The sequence below is a fragment of the Macaca fascicularis genome, chromosome 9 (genome assembly GCF_037993035.2).
Source record: "Macaca fascicularis isolate 582-1 chromosome 9, T2T-MFA8v1.1".
NCBI classification, from domain to species: Eukaryota; Metazoa; Chordata; class Mammalia; order Primates; family Cercopithecidae; genus Macaca; species Macaca fascicularis.
In genome coordinates, this window is record NC_088383.1 from 107,250,934 (window position 1) to 107,272,638 (window position 21,705).

A 21,705-nucleotide genomic window follows, 5' to 3' on the forward strand; every position below is an offset into this window, starting at 1 on the left:
TCTGGAAGGCCCCAAGGGGAAGCATCTCCTGTGGTCCAGTTCCCAGGCCAGGCCTGGAGAGAAAGAGGTGGGCCCTCCACATATTTCCATCTTACCAAACTTTACAATTGAGGTACGTCCGACTGTGCTGATTTCACAGATGAGCAAAGGAAGGCTTAGAGAGCTTACAGAGATGTGTCTGAGGCCACCCAGCTAGGAAGGAGTACCAGTCTGCTGGGCTCCAAAGCCCACCTTTGCCCCTCTACCTCTCAGACACCCTTAGGAACATTTCTGTTCTCTGAGACTCTCACCCAAGCACACTGTGTGCTTCTCAATTGGGCTCCCATGGGACCAGGACTCTCAGCATATTTACTTTAGGCCTCTTTCTCAGCAGCTCAGACCCAAAGGCAGGTGGTAAGAAGAGAGGGTGGAACATGGTAATGAGGGGAACCAAATCACCCATCTTACCCCTGTGATGGCCATGCCCCTAAGAGTCTCTGCAGATAACTTTGGCCGCTGGATGGACATTTCCCTGTTCAGAAACTATCACCTGCTCTTCTCCTCCCAGAATCACATGCTCCTCATACAGCACAGAAGGCACCAGGACCAGGAACTTACAGGAAAACTCAGGTCACGAGATCTGAGGCATGGTTGCAAGATCCAGGCACAGAGTCACTGTGCTGGGAAGTGCTGATGGCGGGCGGGGTGTCTGCACAGGCTGAGCTGAGGGAAGCAGGGATAAGGCATTCATTTATTTACTTCTTCCTTTCACTATGCTTTATTAAACACCTACTGTGTGCCAGGCACCATGGTGAGTGCTGGGATTAAGAACAGAGGTTTTGGAGCTCATTGGACTGAATTCAAATTCCAGCTCCATCCCTGGGCAAGCCACTTAACCTCACTGTTCGTCAGTATCCTCAGCTCCAAAATGGACACAGTGGCAGCACCCCACTCACTGAGCTGCGGTGAGGATTAGATGAGGTTATGTAGATTAAGTACTTAGAGCAGTGCGTGGCACATAGTAAGAGCTGAATAAATGGCGGCTATTAGCGCTATTATTATCTCTGTCCTTGGGAGTTCACAGTCTGGTGAGGCACAGGCATTAAAAGAAACAGATAATTTCCTAATGACTTGGGCCAGGAAGTGAGTTACACTGAGTAATGAGTGTCAGGATTTCCTGCCTCCCTGCTCTCTGTGAAATGCACTGAGGTCACATTCTGTGCTTTGTTTCAGGATGGGGTCTGACTGGAAGTACTCCCTCCGCCCTGGGTGCTAGGGGGCTGGGGTCTAGAAAAGGGGTCCTTGCCATCTTCCCTCGTTTGGTTTCACCTTCTGAAAGGAGAGAAAAACTGTTGGGATTGGAAAGAGTAACCAAGGCTCCTTACAATTCTGCACTGCAGACAAGAGACAATGAGATGGAAAATCCAAATGGCCAAATGAATATATAAGAGCAGGACGTTTAACAGTTTTGATGACAAGCAGTACATGAAATGATAATCCCCTGGCAGGTGACAAGCATTTTGGAAACAACAGAGCAGAAAGGGATTAGTGGGGTGAAGTTAGGGACCCTTGCTCCCTGGTCTGGTGGAACGCCTCTAGGGGAAGGGGAGCCACGTCCACTTTCTAGACTTTGCGGCGAGTTTCGTCACCTGAAAGGATCACCCAGAGGCCGACTATTCTCAAGCGTCACTGCTTTTATTACACTCATGATCTTAAGGACAATATTTGCCCAGGGGCAGAGGGAACTAGACTTTCCAGGGGCCCCAGAAAGACTCAGTTTTAATCAAAATGGCGACCACCTTCCTCTCACATCCTAACTGTAGAACACACACATTTTATTTTGTTCTTTTGTATTGTGAACTTTGCACCCAAAAGATCATCTCCGAGGAGCTATCTTTAAAGAGATTTCTTTTTTAATTGATGTCTCAACTTAGAGTCTATCACAGTCTGGATGGAAAATTCTCCTTCCAGGAGGTCAGGTGTGCTGATCTTAGGATGAGATAGTACTGAAGCTAAACGTGCCTCTGAGGTTTGCCTGCTGGTGGGGCCAATCCCTGGGGCGGCTACTGACAGAGTTCAGGCAGGTTCTAGGCCTCACGATTATATTAAGCCAAGACTCTGGGCAAGAGCCAGACTGAGGAAAACGGACCTCCAGAGAAGGGATAGACGGGTGAACCAGCGACATCCCAGGTAATGAGACTTCACATTCGGAGTGATCTTGTCTTGGTGGGTATAATAGTGGCCCCCAAAATATATGTCCACGCCTTAACCCCTGGGACCTGTGAACGTGACCTTATTTGAAAAATGGTTTCTGCAGATGTGATCAAATTAAGTATCCTGAGATGAGACAATCCTGGATTATCTGGGTAGGCTCTAAATCCTTACGAGAGATAGAAGAGAAGGGGCCATGTGGAGACATAGGCAGAGCTGGAGGGAGGCAGCCACGAGCCAACGGGTGCTTGGAGCCATGAGGAGCTGGAGGAGGCGAGGAAGGAGTCTTCCCTAGAGCCTTTGGAAGGAGGGCAGCCTTGCTGACACCTTGATTTGGACCCTGTGTTACTGATTTTGGACTTATGGCCTCCACAATTGTGATAGAATAAATTCTGCTGTTTTCAGACTCCACGTCTGTGGTCATTTGTTGTGGCAGCTGTCGGAAATGGATCCAGTGGAGACAGAACTAAGTGATGAAAACATTCATCGAAGAGCTGAGCCCATGAAGACCGTGGCTCAAAACAGGCAGGAGGCCCGGGGTGGGTTGCTGAATGAAGAGATGAAGAGGGGTCCAGAGCCTCTCATCCTCATCCTCGGCCAGCATAAGCTCAGGCCAAAGATGAGCTCAACCTGAACTACCTGGGCGAGCACCATCCCGGGTGACGTGGGTGGTCATGGCGCCTCTCTCTTTGATTCTTGCTTTTCCAACCTTCCCATTATGCCCACTGGCTTGCCGTGGTTACAAGGGAAGAGATCTGCTCAGGTAATTTAAGAATGCGTGAGCACATGGGGCCCAGGCACATCATCTCAGCAGCAGCCCAAGTCACACTGGAATCTGGTACTTCAACCAGATGCCGGTGACTGCTGGGCTCAGGACAGTGCTGGTGACTGCCCTTAGCCCTGGCGCACTTCTCACACAGAGTCCTACATCTGGGGAGCTGGAAGGGGCTTTCTGAACTCTCACGGACTGGATTCCTACACACAATGGCTCAGTCTTCTCACGAGACCCTATCCTTAGTTTTTGATACATGCTGCTCCTCCACCGCTGGGCAGACTTAGGAGCCCACAGCATGAATGAACAAGCAGCAAGCAGATGCTAAGAGAAACTTTGCACGCAGCCAATCTCAGCTTGGCAGCTTATTATTTTTTTTTCTAGAACACGTGTGTTTGTGGTTGTGATATTATATTGCACACATTAATATAGTCATATTTTCTGTTAGTAAAATTGTTCCTGGCTCATATAATGGGATTAAATATATCAGTATTTCATGGTGTTCCGCAAAAAGCACCATAACTTCCAGGTGCTCAGCCACATGGGCAAGTTTGAGAACCACTGATCTATAATAAAGGGCAAAATCATTGAACACATAAGTAAGCAGGAGGTCTGAAAGAAATCATTTGTCACCAATCCATCAGCATTCTGGGAGGTGGTAATTGTCCATGTGTACAGGCAACCTGATAAATGAAAGTTATTTTAAATTTTCAAGAAGTATTTGATTATACTTTGCATCTAATAGAACTGATATGAAACACTGAAGACCTCTTTTAGCTCTCAGGGCCAAGCCAGAAAATCAGCCTCAGGACTTTATGAAATAAATGTAGCCTTGTGACTTCCTGGCCACACTTTGATTTGTCCATCTCATTCTGCCCACGCAAATGGAGGATGCATATATAAACGCCACATCACAGATGCTGGCCCGGGCCCCAGGGTTCATAGGGTCTGCTGCTCAATCAGTTGACTTGGGAAGTGTCCTCAGGAGACAGGAATATCCTGGCATCAGGGTCATAGTCTCCCTAATCTGAACTGAATCCTACTGAGCTATCAAATGGAACCTATAAAGGGTCCTTGAGTCCCTGCAAACTATTCTCAGCAGTTATTTGCAGGAAGACATTCTTTAAAGGCCAGGAAGCCTGGATGTTGGCTGCCTGCTAGAAGACATTGTTCTGCCTCTGCAGAACCCAGCAGTGGACTGGCTCCGGCTGGAGCGTGGAATGCATGTTAGTCACTGAGCATCCGCGAACTGGAGACGGTTTAGACAAATCTGCTGAAGACCAAGGGGGTAATGATTTGGGATAAGAAGACAGAGAAATAACAAAGAATAATCATGCAGTAATAATAAAAATAAAATAAGCCTCTCTTACTTATAATGTGGTAATATCATATGATGAGGATGAGAAAGAAGAAAATGGCTCAGAAAAAGCAAGTTAAGCTAAGGATGCACTTTAGGCCTGGAAAGGGTGACTCCAACTTTGGCCAAAGGAAATGTGCCTTCGTAAGATGGAGTTCATGATGAGAAAGCATAGGCAGAAAACGTAATGAGAGAAAAAAAGATGTAGCAGAATCTTCCTTTGATGGATCCACAACTGGCTCTTAAAGAAAATTCTGAGTTCAGAGGCGTGTTGTTTATTCCTTGATCATTTATTCAGACCCCCTCTCTACTGTGTGGCAGGCACTGGGCTAGGTCCTGCTGACACAGCTGTTCTGAAGACAGACACTGTCCTGCCCTTTCAGGAATGAGTTCTTCGGTGAGGAATCTATGAACACAGGTGGTAATTACAATGTCATGTGATAAGGGTTATCACTAGGAACCCAGCATCTGACCAAAAGAAGGACATCTCCTCCAGTCGAGGGAGCAGGGAGAAGGGTGGCCATCCCCGTGTCTCTGCTAGAGAAGGAACCTGGCTTACTGAGCCTTGGACAGTGTCTCTTATGCTAGGACACATCATGGTCCCTGGAGAGCAGCCACCAGGAGCACAGATTGTTTTGAAAGCATTTTAATGACTGGGTCCATTCATAATGCAGCTGCTGCAGCCCCAGAAACTCAGACAACGGGCAATACGATGGAGTCTATACTATTATAAATATTTGATCTCCTAAGACAATATTACCGTAAATATTATTTGCTGCCCTGAAAAGCTTCAAGCTCATAGTTTAAATTTCCCCCATTAGGAGCCTAATGAAGAGGATTTCAAAGTGCACTCTCTGCGGGCAGGGCTTCCTGGCAGGCTTCATGCTAGGCCCTGGGGAGGGAGGGTAAATGCAGGCCGGGTGGTACTGGCTCTGGGTGAGGGAGACAGGCAGGCCCAGAGGGAGGAGTACCGCAGATGTCAGTGGAGAAGTCTGCACTGGGGCCCCTGGGGATCTGGGGGACCTGAGGGGGAGGCTGCACTTTACCCAGGGTCCCAGAGAGGTGTATGGGACTGTGGCTGTCTCTGCTTCAGATTCACTGGGTGGCCTCAGGCTCGGTACAAAGTCACCTCATCTGCAAAATATAGACAATATCTGGCCCTACCTTGTAGGATGAACATGTGGGAGAATGTGGGGACCTAGCACAGGGCTCTGCACATATTAAGTGCGTAGGAAATACCAGCTGTTAGCACTGCAGCGAGCACGGCTCCTGCATTCTGCGGCTGCTGCTGCTAATGGACAGCCCACACCCTTCAGGTTACAATCCAGCCCTTCAGCATGGCCCACAAGCCGCTCCTCCATCCTAGCCTCCTCTCTGCTGAGACAGGCCCCAGGTCCCAGCAGACACTTGCTGTTGCCCCTCATGGCACTCGCCCTCCTTGTGCTTCCCCTGCTGCTTGCTCTCTGTGGCTGGAACACTCACATCTCTCTCTGCCTGGCCAGCTCCTTGGGGTCCATGATGCTTTAACTGCCAGGGCCCCCTCCATAGAGCCTCCCTGACCCTCGGGCACCTGGGAGACCTCTCTTGTGGGTTCCCTGAGGGCCCTGACTCTCTGTGATAGGTGCTTACTGGCCAGTTCCCTCTCCATGCAGCCATGAGCCTCTGGCAAGCAAGGATGGAGCCTCACTCATCTTTCTACCTCGAGAGCCCGGCAGAGTGCTTGGTGTTTGGAGCAGAGGTGGAGGAATTGAATGAATGAATGTATTATACAGAGATTTACAGTCTCCAAAGGATTTTCATTATGCACATCATATCTGGTGTGCATTTGCTCCATGGATGTCCTAGGAGCATTGTGGTGCTTCTCAGAGGCTCAGGGAGGCTAAGTGAATTGTCCAGAGGTGCTCAGCAAGTTAGGAGCATGATAGTAATCCAGGTGCTTCTATACCCTGAGCCCAAGGGATGCTGAGTGATTACATTGTATTCTGGGGCCTGGGTTGTGTGAGTGGACTCAGGGCATCTTTTTCTGACTGTGACTGTTTCAAGAGGTGAGGACTCCTACAGAACTATTACTCCTGGCTCTCCTGCAGTTCCAGGTTATTGGGGGTGAGGTGGGAGTGGAGGGGTTCTCCTGGAGCTAGAAGCCATCAAAGCTCTCAGAGTCATCAGATCCTATGACAGGGTCTTGGAAGAGGAGACTGAGGCACAGAGAAGCTGGTTCACCTGCTCAAGGTCACACAGCTAGTCAGTGGTAGAACTTGGCAAGGAGCTCAAGCTCTTATCCACTGTTCATGTCCCTGGGTCTTTGCACAGAGATCATGCCAGGGTCTAAAACAAATCTAGCCCCCAGGATAGCTGGTGCTGATGATTTAAAGGGCCTGGCAGTGCTTAATCTTTCTGCCCGGCTCCCTCATTTTAGAAAATGTTGAGATTTAAGAGCTCATAAAACTGAGCTATAACAGCACCCTGCCAAGAACTCAGCATAGGGCTTTCTATCCTGGGCTGCCCGGCCCAGTGGTTTCAGTCTTGTCCCCAGTCACCCTGGGAGAGTTCTGCAGTCGATTACAGCTGCTGGGCTCCTAGGGCCCCAGGAGGCCTATCAGGTCATCTATGTCCTTGCCAGGGCTAGAATGACGTGTGGCATGGCAATGTGGGCAGTGACTGGCTAAGTTCATAAATTGTTCAGGACTCTGGCAGCCATGGCAGCAAGGCTGGGCATCAGGGTTCAGCCTGTCACCAAAGCAAGTGAGCACTGACAAGCATTTGCACAGGGTCCACCTTTCTGTGACCACAGCAAAGCAGAGGTGACAGATGCCCATGGAGCCAGCTGTGTGGTCGCTTGCAGCCCTCCTAATCCATTTCGATGGTGGTTTTCTTCTGGTTGAAACCCCCTTCAAAAGTCTAGGGCTCATGTCACTAATATATACTTTCTCCAGTCATGCCTCCAGCACCTAGCAGGGTCTTGTCCAATAGCAGGTATCCAATCAATGTGTACTGGATGGAAGGATGGATGGATAGGAGGAAGAAAGGGAGAGACAAAGGGAAGGATGGTAAATTGATTGTGGAAACGACCCCATTTCTTCATGTCTCTCTGTATCCACACCGCTTACGATGTGACTTTTCAGCTTCCTGCATGAAGAAGTGGAGGGCTTCCCCACTATCCCTTAAGTCTAAGTTGCATTTGTGACTCGCTGCGGCCAATGGAATGCAGTGGAAGTGACAATGTACCAGCTCCAAGCCAAGGCCTCAGGACCTCTTGTGTACTTCCGCTTTTTCTCTTGGCACCTGGCCAAGCCACTAAGTGACTAAGCATGAGCTGGCCAAGTGCATGATGACAGACACATGGCCCAGCTACCCCTCCACTCCGGCCTGTGGCCAGCCATCCCCCAGGCACATGTGTGAAGGGCCTCAGGCTGCCCCAGCAGCTGACCTGGAGATGCAAGAGCCCAGCTGAAGTCAAACAAGCCTGGATTAGATCTTCCCTGTGGAATGATCGTCTCATGAGTGATAATAAATGCTTGTTGCTTTCAGGCTACTGAGCTATGGGGTGGTTAGTTATGTAGTGACAGTTAACTGATACAGTATAGAAACCTTGGGAAACTATGCTCTCCAGGTTCCACAGAGCCCCAGTGTCTCCTTTCCAGAGGCCTCTTCCTTGTCCCCTTTTGTCCTGTGCCATCCTCTCCTGCCACTCCAGCCAGAGCCTTCCATTCACGTTTGGACTTTCTTTTTCTAAGTCCATATCTAAGATGTTGTGCAAGCTTTTCAATTCAATTCAGCCAACATTTATGGAGCACCTGCATACCAGGTGCTATGGAGATGGAAAAAAATAACACACGACTCTTGCTTTCAGTACATTTAGCGGCCGTAATAGCAGCAGCATTAACGATAACTGATATTTGCACAGTACTTGACACTAAAAGCGCTTTCACACATTATCATATATTTGAACTTATGATTTAGGGGGTGGCACAGCAGGTCAGATGCAGATTCAGCTATTACTGAGTATCTACTGTGTATGCAGCACCACGACAGATGCTGGTGAAAATAAATGTCACAGGGTCACTGTAAAGATTCGAGCTTCACTCAGTGCTGGAGTGGTTATGTCCACTCCCTTTTAAGCTGTATCCCTCCTCGTAGAGGAAAATTGAGATGCCAAACCAAAGACTACAAGGAACACATGTAAATTTCCACCTTGAGGTTCAAAAAATCAATTTTGCAAGTGCAAGTGCAGTCAGGGGATCCATGGCTTAGCATCAGTCCTTGTGGAAAAGATCTGAGATAGATTTTAGTTGTCATAGCAACTGAAAAGCCAATTCTGTTTTAGATTACGGAATGAACATGGTAATCATGTTAAGGACTATGGGAGGGTGCTGGGCTTCTCATGCTACATCCAGGCCCAGCTCTACATTCTTTTTTTTTTTTGGAGACGGAGTCTCGCTCTGTCACCCAGGCTGGAGTGCAATGGCATGATCTCAGCTCACTGCAACCTCTGCCTCCCGGATTCAAGCAATTCTCCTGCCTCAGCCTCCCGAGTAGCTGGGACTACAGATACATGCCACCACGCCCAGCTAATTTTTTTTGTATTTTAGTAGAGACAGGGTTTCACTGTGTTGCCCACGCTGGTCTCGAACTGCTGAGCTCAGGCAATCCGCCTGCCTTGGCCTCCCAAAGTGCTAGGGTTACAGGTGTGAGCCACCGCGCCTGGCCCAGCTCTACATTCTAAGGAGCCTATTAATTAACCAGAGTGTGGTCAGAGGGAAGACTGGGATGAAGAAGTGTTAGGAAACTGGGTCTGGATGTTTGAGGGAATTTGGGATATTTAGCCCAGAGAAGAGAGGGCCCAAGAGAGATGGGAGGGCAACTTTAATTGTTTGAAAAGCCTGCTGGGTTTAAGAAGGCTAGACCTTCAGACTGCTGCCAGCGGAGAAAAAAAATAAAGGCTAGACTTCTCCACTGTTGGTCATGAGAAAAGAATGAACAGGGTGAGAGGTGGAGGAACTATAGAGAAATAAATTTCAGTTCATCTTAAGCAATAACTTTCTAATATCTGGAACCATCCATCAAGGGAACAGGCTCTTCCTCTGTGGACAAGATCTTCAGTATCCATTGACTAAAGGTTGTTTGGCTTGGTAAGAGTTTGAGTTCAATGACTTCTAAGGTATCTTCCACCTCTGAGTCCCTGTGAAGAGCTCTGCAAAAGTGGCTTCTGAGACCCCAGGGGCGGCCACATCCTTTTGTAAAGACAGCTAAAAAGAAGGTTAATTGGAAGAACGCTTCCATCAGCACATTGGACTCTGGTGGCTGCTGAGAACATTTGAGAAATTGGTCTATGCCAGGAGAATGTACATTAGCCGTCCTATAGGAACCCATATAAAGATTTTATCTATATCAAAGTTCATACGTATATGTTATGAAAATGTGGCCTATAATTATGTAACTACATGGCATCTATGTAAACGTGATGTTTAATTCTTCTCTGAAGAGGTGGGATTGAAAGCCTGGCTGGGCCCCTCTTTTCGTTGTGATGAGGGGTTCCTCTCTCCCAATTAAAGGGTTCAAGAATATGAAGCCACAGTGTTAAGCAGAGGGAGTAGGAGAGGAAGGCAGACAAGGGAGGGGAGTGACAAGGAACCAAGCCAAACGGGTGGTCAGATTAACGGTGCTGCAGCACGGAGACACGTCAGCTGGGGGAGGGGTTGAGGTGGGGGCTGTGTTCACTTGCTTCCGGCACGCAGCTTTGGGATGTTGTTGTTGTTGTTGTTGTTTGAGACAGAGTCTCACTCTGTCGCCCAGGCTGAAGTGCAGTGGTGCGGTCTCCGCTCACTGCAACCTCTGGCTCCTGGGCTCAAGTGATTCTTGTGCCTCAGCCTCCCTAGTAGTTGGATTACAGGCACCTGCCACCATGCCCGGCGAATTTTTGTATTTTTAGTAGAGACAGGGTTTCACTATGTTGGCCAGCTGATCTCAAACTCCCAACCTCAGGTGATCCACCCCCCTTGGCCTCCCAAAGTGCTGGGATTACTGGTGTGAGTCCCCCAGCCCGGCAGAAGATTTTGTTGATGATAATAGTGCTAATAGTTGACGTTTACCAAGCACTTACTGTATGCCAGGGACTATGCTTTACATGTTATCTCATTTAAACTTCACAACAAGCCAGTGCTGTAGGTGCTCTTGTTACCTCTACTTTAGAGAAGAGCAATTAAGGCACAGAGAGTTTAAGTAACTTAGCCAAGGTCATACAGCCAGGAAGTGGCAGAGCTTGCGTCTGAACCTAGATTGTCTGACTAAAGCCTGCACATCTTTAACCTCTTCCCAGTCACATCCTGTCTGTCTCTGTAATGCTAGTAGAAGGTTGTCCATCTGTCCTTCAGGCATCTGCAGTCCCTAGGGTATGAATAGGACAGCGTCAAAAAACAGTTCAAGAGTGCCAAGCAATCCCACCACCTCAATATATTGATTCCTTCTCTGGAAAGAGACAGGAGAGAAAGATGAGTTCTGTCTGGTGGCATAAATTAGCTGTGTGCCCTTGGGGCTTTGTCTCACCGTGCTGCTGCCTTGCCATTCAGGTGGCAGGCCTGCCTGCAGCAGAGCTGTTGCTAGAGCGATTCGTGGCCGGCACATGGCAAGTGCGGGGACAGCAGCTTCCACATTGAGCCCGGACAAATGGCAGAACAGAGCAGAGGGCAACGCAATTTACAAGGAATCTTAGCAACCAGGCAAGGGGCAATAAACCAGAAAATCGCTGAGGAAACTCAGTGGAGCATGAGCTAAACGAATTGCAGGATTTGTGAACCAATTTACACCCATCAGAGGAGGGGTGAGAGGGGTACCGGGCGGCTCCGAAAGCCATGGCTGGAGAACTGCCAGGTTGTCACCCACGGCAGACTTGTTGAAGGGCAGTGAGGACACACAATCCCTGCCAAGGGACCGCTGGGCAGTGGTCTCTGGGGACATGATGAGAGGACCTTCGGCTGCCCTCTGTGCAAGGGACCTGGGGTACCTCATCCCACTGTGGAGGGATGGATGTCAGGGAAGGGGAAAAGTATGGATGGAGAGCCTCTCTTCCTTATTCCCAGGGAACTGGTGAAGGACAGATGAAGTGTTCTTGACCAGAAATGAAGCCCGCCTTTGGTTTCCATTCCAAGGAGTAAATCCCCTGGGAAGTGAACACCATTTCTCACATGAGGCGCCCTGATGGGAAGTGGGAAGAGGCCGGTGAGGACGTGGAAAACAAGCAAAGCAGCGAGCAGCACCTTCTCCTGTGGGTGACGGTGGCACATGTCTGTGCAGAAGCACACTCCCATCCTGGGAGCTCTGGGAGGGACAGATTCAGCTGTCTGTGGACCTGTGCAGTGGGGAGGGCACAGGACAGGCCAGCTTTTCCCATATAAACATCCCCAGTCAGTTAAAGCAGAGCTCCAAGACAGCATGTGAGGCAGACATGTCCCTTTCGGCCACACAGGGTCTAGGACAGCGTCTGGCCCCGCGGTGGCCTGGCATGTTCGAGTCTCAGGCGAATGATCAAGCTCTCTAATAGTAATAAATGTGCAAGGTCCTGAACTGGTATTAAGGGCTAGAATCTCAGGTTAAGTTAAAAACAACAGTGTATAGATATTTTAATGAGGAGACTAATGCATTGCCCTAACAGCATGACTCTCGCTGACACTCCTGGGAATGGGAGTGAGACTGCATGGCAAAGAAGTGGGCCTCAGTCTCCCCATCTGTAAAGCAAGGTGGGAGGTTGAAACCGAACTTCTCTAGGGCCATCTCCAGCTCTGTCTTGCTGTGGTTTTGCGATTCTCAGCAGCACCGGGGTGGCTTGGACTTTTCTCTGGAGGAGCAGTATGATCCAGTCTTCCCACAAGCCACATGGTGCTCCCCCCAGAAGCTTCTGGAAAGCCTGTCTGCTCACCCCACTGCTCCCTTTCCTCTGAGTTCTAAGCTCTACTGGCCACAGAATGGCTCCCCAAGACTTCACTGCTGCTCAGCAGGACGCAGCACAGGGGATCTGTCCTTTTTAGGTTCCTGCCACAGTTCCTGTCTGGGAATCCACCTGCAGTGCAGGGTCTGGACTGGGAGGAGGGAGCAATGGCAAAAATGGCAGTGACCACCGACCCAGGGCCTAGCTCTCTGACCCTAAGCACAAATCGGGAGAGAGCTCAGCTGTGATTGAAATGGCCTTGCCTGCCACCCTAGTGTACAGGGCACAGAGTCACACAATTTAGGTCAACACAGGGCGGTGGCATGGTGTGGGCTCTGGAGCTGGACACAGCTGGGTTTGAGCTGTCTCTCCACATGGCTGTGAGGCTCAGGACAGTCCTCTGAGTGCATTAGTCTTTTGGTGTGTACTAGAAGGCTGAGGAGTACCCGAAATAACACACGTGGCTCCTTAGTGCGGGGCCTGGCACATTGTTAGTGTATGCTCGGTAAGTGTTAGCTATTTTTGGTGCCCGTAACCCAAATCCTAGTGACTAAGATGCACATGTTCTTTCCTGCTTGTTGTTAGGCCATCCTAGAGATTCTAATCCTATGGGACAAGCTGGAGGCCCAGGACTCTCACCTGAGCTGAGACCCTTGGCACAGGCTGGGACTGCACATGGGAGTGGAGTCTAATTTCCAGATGACTTAGGAGCTAGCTGAATGGTCCAAAGAATCAAGGCCAAATGGATAAGAACAAGAAGAAGAATCAGATCTTGCAGGAAGGATCTGTTACAGAGTGTATCAGTCAGCTTTTGCTGCATAACAAACAGCTGCAACATCTCGGTAGCACATAATCCCAAGCATTTATTTTACTCATGAATCTGTAACTTGTCTGGGGAAGCTCTGCTTCATATGGTCCCCAGGCTGAAGGAGCAGCAGCTACCCAGGAAAAGCTGTGCTCACAGCTGTGGCAGAAGCACCGAGGAGTAGGCAAAAGCTTGCCAGGCCACTTAAGGTTTAGGCTTGGAGCTGACACACTCATTTCTGTTTCATTCTAGTAACCAAAGCAAGTTACTGAGCCAAGCTTAAAATTAAAGAGCAGGAAAGTGGCTGGGTGTGGTGGTTCATGCCTGTAATCCCAGCACTTTGGGAGGCCAAGGAGAGTGGATCACTTGAGGTCAGGAGTTGGAGACCAGGCTGGCCAACATGGCAAAACTCCATCTCTACTAAAAATACAAAAAAATTAGCCAGGCATGGTGGCGCACGCCTGTAGTCCCAGCTGCTTGGCAGGCTGAGGCACGAGAATCACTTGAACCCAGGGAGGCGGAGGTTGCAGTGAGCCGTGATTGTGCCATTACACTCCAGCCTGGGCGACAGAGTGGGACTCCACGTCCCCTGCCCCTCAGATAAAAGGAAAGTACACTCTGCCCAGGTGGAGGCTACAGCAAGGATGAAGTTACAGGGAGGGGTGAAGAATTGCGGTCTCCAATTTGATCTTTCACTTAAAGAGTGAACCCTGGTGGATAGGAATAGATGTAGGCGGCAGAGAGATCCCCAAAGAAACAGAGACCAAAGAAGGTCTGCGGTGGGGCTGAAGGAAATGTTAAGTGAGCAGAACTGCTTCAGGTACAAACAACAGTGTCCACTTCCATGGGTCCCAGGGCACTACCATGAAGCCCCCTGGCCAGGACCTCTCCATTTGACTTTATCATTGCCAAATGGGCTGGCATAAAAGTGGAATGGCTCGCATCCTTGTGGGGAAATTGCCCAGCGTTATATCAGAAAGAGGCTGTATTTGATCAGAGACTTACCGGGACTTCAGTTATACCAGAAAATGACTAAGTGATATCACTGTGTAACAATTCATTCCTTAAAAACTCCATTCCTCTCAGGCCGGCTGCATGTACCCAACTGCATCTTAAAATGGCTCTTAAGGTGCACTTGCCTGAAAATGCCAGGAGGGAACCTGGTATTGGTGAAGGGAATTATTAATTACTAAGGCAGGGATGGCTTTAAAGAGATGGCCTAGGAGTCATGATTATTGTTTTTTTAAATTTGTGATTTGTATTCCTCTTAACCTCCAAACAAATTTGAGATGACTGACAATTAAAAATATGGGCCCCAGGACAGCAAGATTAAAGATAAAATATCCAAAGTCATAGGGATGAAGGGAAGAAATGATTAAACCAGAAATCTAGCAGAAGATAGTTACTGCAATTGCACATTAAATTGAGCTAAAGCGAAAGGGAAAATGTGATGAGTTATTGGATAAAGGGAAGTATAGCTATTTGTCAGGAGAGCCAAACTTTTCCCTGACACTCAATGTGAGCACAAATTTATCATGAGAATCTCAATAGAGGGGGACAGTGAGGTCCGTAACAGACGCTCTCCTCCAAGACTCCTGCGGAAGATGCAGAAGCATTCTTCAGATGGTTGTTTATTATATCGACCCTGGATAAAAGCTGAGGTCTTCGGGATGAACCCTTCTGGATTTAATATAGCCCCGGCTAATGGCTTATAGATTGTTGAAGAGACAGGCCCAGTTAGAGTGTTAGAAGGTCAGCCCTAGAGCAGAGGGCAAACACTGGGAGCGATGTGTGGCTTTCCTCCTGGAGCCAGACTGAGAAAGGACTCCCAGATGTGCACCGCATGGCCCACATCCTCCTGGAAGCACGATCGCTAAGCAAGGCAGAGTCCCGAGTAGGTGATGAGCAAGAATGCCCTTAGTATAGGAAGAAACGTGAACCATCAGGCCACAAAATGGACTACAACCATCTCATTTCATTTATGTGAACAAAACACATATGCAAAGAGAAAAGACTAAAAGGAAATTCACCAGTATGTGAATAGTGGTAAACCCTGGGTTGCAGGAACTTGGAGGATTCCTTCTCCTTATAATTGTCTTTACTTTTCAAATCTTCTAAGATTGAGCCGGCATAATTTTATAAACACACACAAAAAAGAGAAAGAAAATGTCTTTCCTAAATCCTGTTTCTGAGGGATTTAAATTGTGGAGAGGAATCACTAGCAATGGTCTGTGTCTTCCTGAACAGACATCCTTCCAAGCAGGTGGGAATAAGACGTTCAGAGCCATGGAAGTCTTCCTTCCTATTTCTGCTTCTCTCACAAGCTACTAAACCTAACCCTTCCTCTCTGCATCGTGTGGTTTCACAGAGGGTAAGGAAGACGTGGAGGAGCTTGGCAGCTGTGACCCCTGATCATAAGAACATTTTGCTTTATTGGCACAACTTCTCTGGCAGGAAAACTGGCAATATGTGGCAAAACCTTAAAAAGCGTGCCTACCCTTGCTACATTGATTTTACATATGGAAACTTATTCTAAGGAAATAATCATGGCCAAATGGGAAGATTGAGCTGTAAAGACATTCTTTACCGCATTCTCTGTACAGCAAAATATGGGGAAACTCACTCCACATTTAGCAAACTTAAATATTCACCATTAGGGATGCAGTTAAATCAACGGTGGTCCTAAGGAACACAGTACAACCTTCACAGAGGACAGTTTGGAGGGATGCCTAGTGGCAAGGGGCTGTTTTATGGGCCTCTGTTAAAAAGTGCAGGTTTCAGAAGCTCATGTACAGGACCGTTCTATTCTTGGAAAAAGGAAAAATGTATAGATCAGTAGGATTATAGATGATTTTCCTTTCTCCTCCCTATTCCTATTTCTGTTTTATCTGCATGTACTAAAGTTTCTATTATGACTATTTTTTTGGTAATTAAAAAAATGAAAGAAAATGCATTTTTTTCCCTCAAAGTAGTACTATTTCATAGTTCTGTTTTCTGGAGGAAGATTAGAGGAACACTCACAATGTTGGGATGATCTTTAAGGACCCCATTGGGAACAGGCTTGCCCTGGTTTCAGGATAGGAAGTTGGAGCTGAACAGGATGAGGCATCTCTGGGCCATTTGTCTCTCCGTCCTTTCCTTTGTGTCCCTCCCTGGGTTTGAAGCAATTTGCATGACATTGCAGCGCGTCCGCCTTCGCCTTCCCTCCTCTCTCTCCTGCTCCTCGGGTAGGAGATGATGATGGGTGATGCCCCCTACTGGAGGTGGAAAATGCCAGGAAGCAAGAACAAGAACAATCGCTAACCCTGACGTCAGGCTGGCTTTTGAAAGATGACATGTTCTTCTCAGGGAAGACTCGCTTTAAGAGACAGGGACCCAAAGCAGTGCCCCTGCATCTTGTGTGTACCCTCCATGAGATTTGTTTGGCTTTTTGCTATTAAGTTCAGCCCTTTGAAAATTCATCCTGGTTCAGTTTCTTCCCATGTTGCTCCTCTTTGCAGACGAGCTAAGACAGACGAACATTTTTCCTTTTGGTCTCCCTAGGTTATAAGCCACAAAAGTGAAGGGATATGTCTTCAAGAGAAAAGAATACATTGGGCATGTCACAAATATTACTGGGCCTTTGTGCCATGAGATTAAGGGATGTCTGGTTGAAATAAAGACAGGCAGGAAAAAATGTCATAAGAGTGAAGGAAAGAAATCACAGATGACAGGAGTCCTGGATTTGAAGAGACCCAAATGAAGCTGATGATATGTCTCCTTGTTAGAATGGTTCTTACAGTGTGGTCCGGGGATGTGGGTGGGACACAGGGGTTCTCCATGAGTTTTATAGAAAGGAAGGGAACAGGTCTATATGGAGGTCTCCTGAATGCAGGATGCTGTGCACGTGCAATCTCATCAGGCTTCCTACAGCCATGGGAAATAGCTGCTGTCCTCCACAACCTACAGGAGAAGAGACCAAGGTTTAGAAATGCTGAGTAACTTGCCTGCAGCCATGCAGCTTGAAAGTGGAGAAGTCTGAATTTGAACCCATCGCTGTCTGACTCCGGAGACTGAACTCTTTCTGCAGTACTAGGTTCATCTCTCTTGGTGTCAATATTGATAACATGACTAAAGCAGATGAAAATGCTTAGCCCGGTGCTTTTGGCCTTGGCATGAAACAAACAGCTCCAACTGTTTGCCAGAGGCACTTAATTCTAAAGTTTTAAATGCTTTCTGTTTCCGGCACGAATCAGTTGTTCGCTTTTAAGATTGTAAACAAAGAGTTACTTTACAGTGTCTTACCAAAGCAGTATCGGTGTTCATTTATTCTCGTGAGAGATTTTAAAATTTATTTTATTTTGCTTTGGTGTTTTGCAGCAGTCAGCAGAAGAGGGGGATGTGCTTGGTTCACTGAAGTGGATAATGGCTAGAACTTTTTAGGAGGCTCTGCTCAAACAGAGGAGAAGAGCTCCCTGCTCTTTATCATGAGTCTGGTGGGCATGGATAGCAATTCCAGCATTTTGTGGCTTTATAAACACATTTTAAATATTTATATTGAAGCACTTTCAAACTTACAGAAACATTGCAAGAAGAGTACAAAGAACTCCCATATCCATTTATTCAGATTCCTCAGTTGTTAACATTTACCCCAATTGTTCCATCATCTTCCCTCTCTCTATAGACATCAACCCATCAGCATTAGTCTCTTTCTGAACTTTTGAGAACAAGTTGTGGATCTGATACCCCATACCTTTAAATACTTCACCACATCAAAGACATTCTCCTACATAACAATCACAGCCTTCCAAATTCAGAAAAGATGCTGATACAACATCACCATCTAATTCACAGACCTCATTCGGAATTTGCCAACATTTCCCATCAATGAATTTCCGATCAGTGTTTCTTTTTTCCCCACTCCCTCTCTCCCTCCCTCTCCCCTTCCCTTCCCTTCCCTTCTCCTTCCTTCCTTCCTTCCTTCCTTCCTTCCTTCCTTCCTTCTTTCCTCCTTCCATCTCTCTCTTTCTCTTTTTCTTTCTTTTCACATGGTTCCAATCCAGGATCACATGTTACTTTGATTGTCATGTTTATTTCCTTTCAATATGAAACAGTTTCTCAATCTCTCTTTATCTTTCTTGACCTTGACATTTTATGAAGAGTACAGATTTCTCGTTGTTTTTTGTTTTTTGTTTTTTTTTTCCAGTGCTTCCAGTGCCTCGTGCTCAGGCTGTGCATTTTGATGGAACATCACAGAAATTAGGGCTCTTCTCAGTGCATCTCATCAGGACACGTGATACTGTCCCTTCACACCACTGGGATGTGATCCTTGAATGTCTATCTGGTCACGGTGTCTGTCAGACTTCTCTACTGTAAAGTCACAATTTCCCCCTTTGTGATTGACAAGTATTTGGTGGAGAGATATTCCAAGGCTACACCAATATCAGGGGCTGGGTAGAGGATCAATGAACATGATATTGGCAGAGCCTCTGAGTATCTCCCCACCAATTACTACGCCTGTTAATGCCTTTATTTATAACTTCGATGATTGTTGCCAAATGGTGATAATTGATTTCCACCATTCCTTCTGCATTTATTTGTTGACATTTCATGGTAAAGAAGAGCCATCTCTTCTGATTTACTTATCTACCTACCTACTTACCTATCTACCTATTCATGTCAATATAGACCAAGCTTGTCCAATCCACGGCTCACCAGCCGCATGCAGGCCAGGATGGCTTTGAATGCGGCCCAACAAAAATTTGTAAACTTTCTTAAAACATTACGAGATTTTTTTTTTTGCAATATATTTAGTTAGCTCATCAGCTATCATTAGTGTTAGTGTATTCTATGTGTGGCCCAAGACAATTCTTCTTCCAGTGTGGCCCAGAGAACCCAAAAGATTGGGCACCCCTGGTATAGAAAATGAATTGTAATCCATGAACATCATTATTTATTTCGGCACTCAGTGTTCACAGATTTGACTAATGAGCCCATTCAAGCTGCCTTCTGTGTCCTTTTGACAGGTCTACATCGTCCTTTCTTTGACATAAAGAATATCAAAGAGCTTTCTGGAATAAGATGCTCTTGTGCAAGTACAAGAAAGTCTTGTACTTCCCTTGCCTCAGCCCCGGAATCAGCCATTTCTCCAAGAAGCTCTGGTTCCTTTTAGTGGAGGGTCGTGTTTAGAAACCAAACACCGGATGCTCCCTCCTCCTGGAGTGAGATGGTTTTCTAGGCCCTCTTGGCAGGCAGAGCTAGGAATTATATGTGTGTACATATGTGCACACACACACACTCACTGTGTAGTATATGTTTATATATACTATGAATACACATAAACACATCTATCTATCTATCTATCTATCTATCTATCTATCTATCTATCTATCTATCATCTATCTGTCTGATCACAAGATTACATTGACACTTCCAATTACAATCTATCACCTCAGGATTCTTTCTATTTCCCCCCTTTCCATATCTGTCAATCTCTTCTCCAATGGTGAAAAACCTAGCTCCAATTAACCTCAATTTATTTACTCCTTCAGTCAGTCCCCCTAATGTAACCCATGTCTTGATGATGCCAACTGACTCTGAGTCCCCGGCCCTGCCACCGCCATCCAGCCCACAGCCACTTCTGGGGCCCTGGCCCTGCGCCACCTCTAAGGAAAGAAAAGAGAAAGGAAGAGGGAGAGGAGGAGGAAGAGCAGCTTGAAACCTTGATCATTTTCTTTGGGATCTTTCTGTCTTGTTTTCTTGTGTAGTTAACACAATCTGGAGCCACTATTGTTTGGAACCATCCTTACTCCAGGCTATGCAGAGAGGACAGACTTTTTTTTTTTTTTTTTTTTGTAGACAGGGTCTTGCTCTGTTGCCCAGGATGGAGTGCAGTGGTAGGATCATGGCTCACTGCAGCCTCGACTTCCCAGGCTCAAGTGTTCCTCCCACCTCAGCCTCTCAGGTAGCTGGGACTACAGGCACACGCCATGCCAGCTAATTAAAAAAAAATTTTTTTTTTTTAAGAGACTGGATGTCTCTATATTGCCTAGGCTGGTCTTGAACTCCTGGGCTCAAGCGATTATGCCTTGGCCTCCTAGAGTGCTGGGATTACAGGTGTGAGCCACCGTGCCTTGCCTGGACCTATTTTTATACCAAAAGATTCCTGTCCCCTCCACTCTTCCAGGTCATTGGATGGGGGGGCAGTCAAGGTATTGGTAGATGAGCAACTGGCTTGATCCTTTCCATCAAGGATTGGAGCTGAGGGTGGTAGACTCTGGGCCATGAAGTCCAGGCTTGAGTGAACGGCACATAGTCTGGCCTGAGGCAGCCGCTTCTGCCACGGCACACTAGAGGAGGGACCCCTTGCAGAGAGCACAGAGGCATGGCACACAGAATGCCGCCAGCTTTTGTGGGCCCTGAAGCTTGTACAACTTGCGGATCCTCTTTAAGAAAAACAATGTGAACATGAATACATGAGCCTGTGGTGTGGCCTTTAAATACCTCTTGCTCTTTCCATAACTGTTTTATGGAAATTAACTCAAGTGGATATCTACTACTTGGCCAAGAAGCTAAGGCACCAACAACAAAGCAAATGCTAGCTATTTTTTTCCCCTCTCAATTGTGAAGGCGAAGTCAGTTCAACGTTTTTGTCCCTGAAAAATGCTCCTCTTAACTAGACCACTGAATTGCCAGATAAGATTTGGGATTTTGCAGCAGTAAATAAAGAAAAATCAGAAGTTATAGTTTTGGCATTGCCATCCCAGGGTTTTAGTGTGGTTCACAAAGATGCCTTCTAAATCAAATGTCTGGGTGTCCTTCAGGATTGCTGTTGATTCAACATTCCTGGGCATGCTTTACATCCAGTGCCAAAAAACTTCAGAGTTCATATCAGAAAAAGTTTGCAAATCCACTAGCTGCAACTTTTGGAAGTGACAGTTAACCCCTTTTCTAGAAGTAGTGGACTGCAGATGAGCAGAAGACTGCTAACTAGAGAGGCCGCTCAGGGTTGGGGGTCTTGCCAATAAGGGGCACTGTGCCCCTGGGAGTGCCTCCTGCTCACCCCTCCCCACATCCTTGCCCACTCCCCTCCTCCTTCATCCCTCCCTGTAAATCCAAGAGTTGAAAGGGATTTGGACGACCTTTTATGAAGGAGATTACAAAGTTATCATCACTGATGTCTGGAAGAAGAAAGACTACAGAGTACTGGATCAAGAGGACACTTCATCATTATCTAGTCAATTCCTGGCTCAAGTTCTAGCTCCGTACTCTTTAAGCAAGTTACTTACACTTTCCCAAACGTTAGGTCCCTCTTCTATAAAACGGAGGTAAAACGAACACCTAAGGACCTTGTGAATGGCAAAATACAACTCCCCACAGCTCACAGATCTGTCTGATGCACCAGGCTCTGTTCTGAGCACTTCGCTTACATTGTTTCATTCAGTTCTTACTACAACCATGTGAGTTAGTTGCTATTTTTATCGCATTTTACAGACCAGGAAAATTAGGCACTGGAAGTTAGGTGATTTGCCCAATGTCATTTAACTAATTAATTGTTATTTTTATTAGATCTGAAGAAACTGGATGACTGAAGCTCAAGTTAATGCCCTTAGTCTGATGAAAGGATCCTTTGCTCATTTCAGAGGGGAATTCGCAGCAGGTCCTTTTGCCACTACATGGGG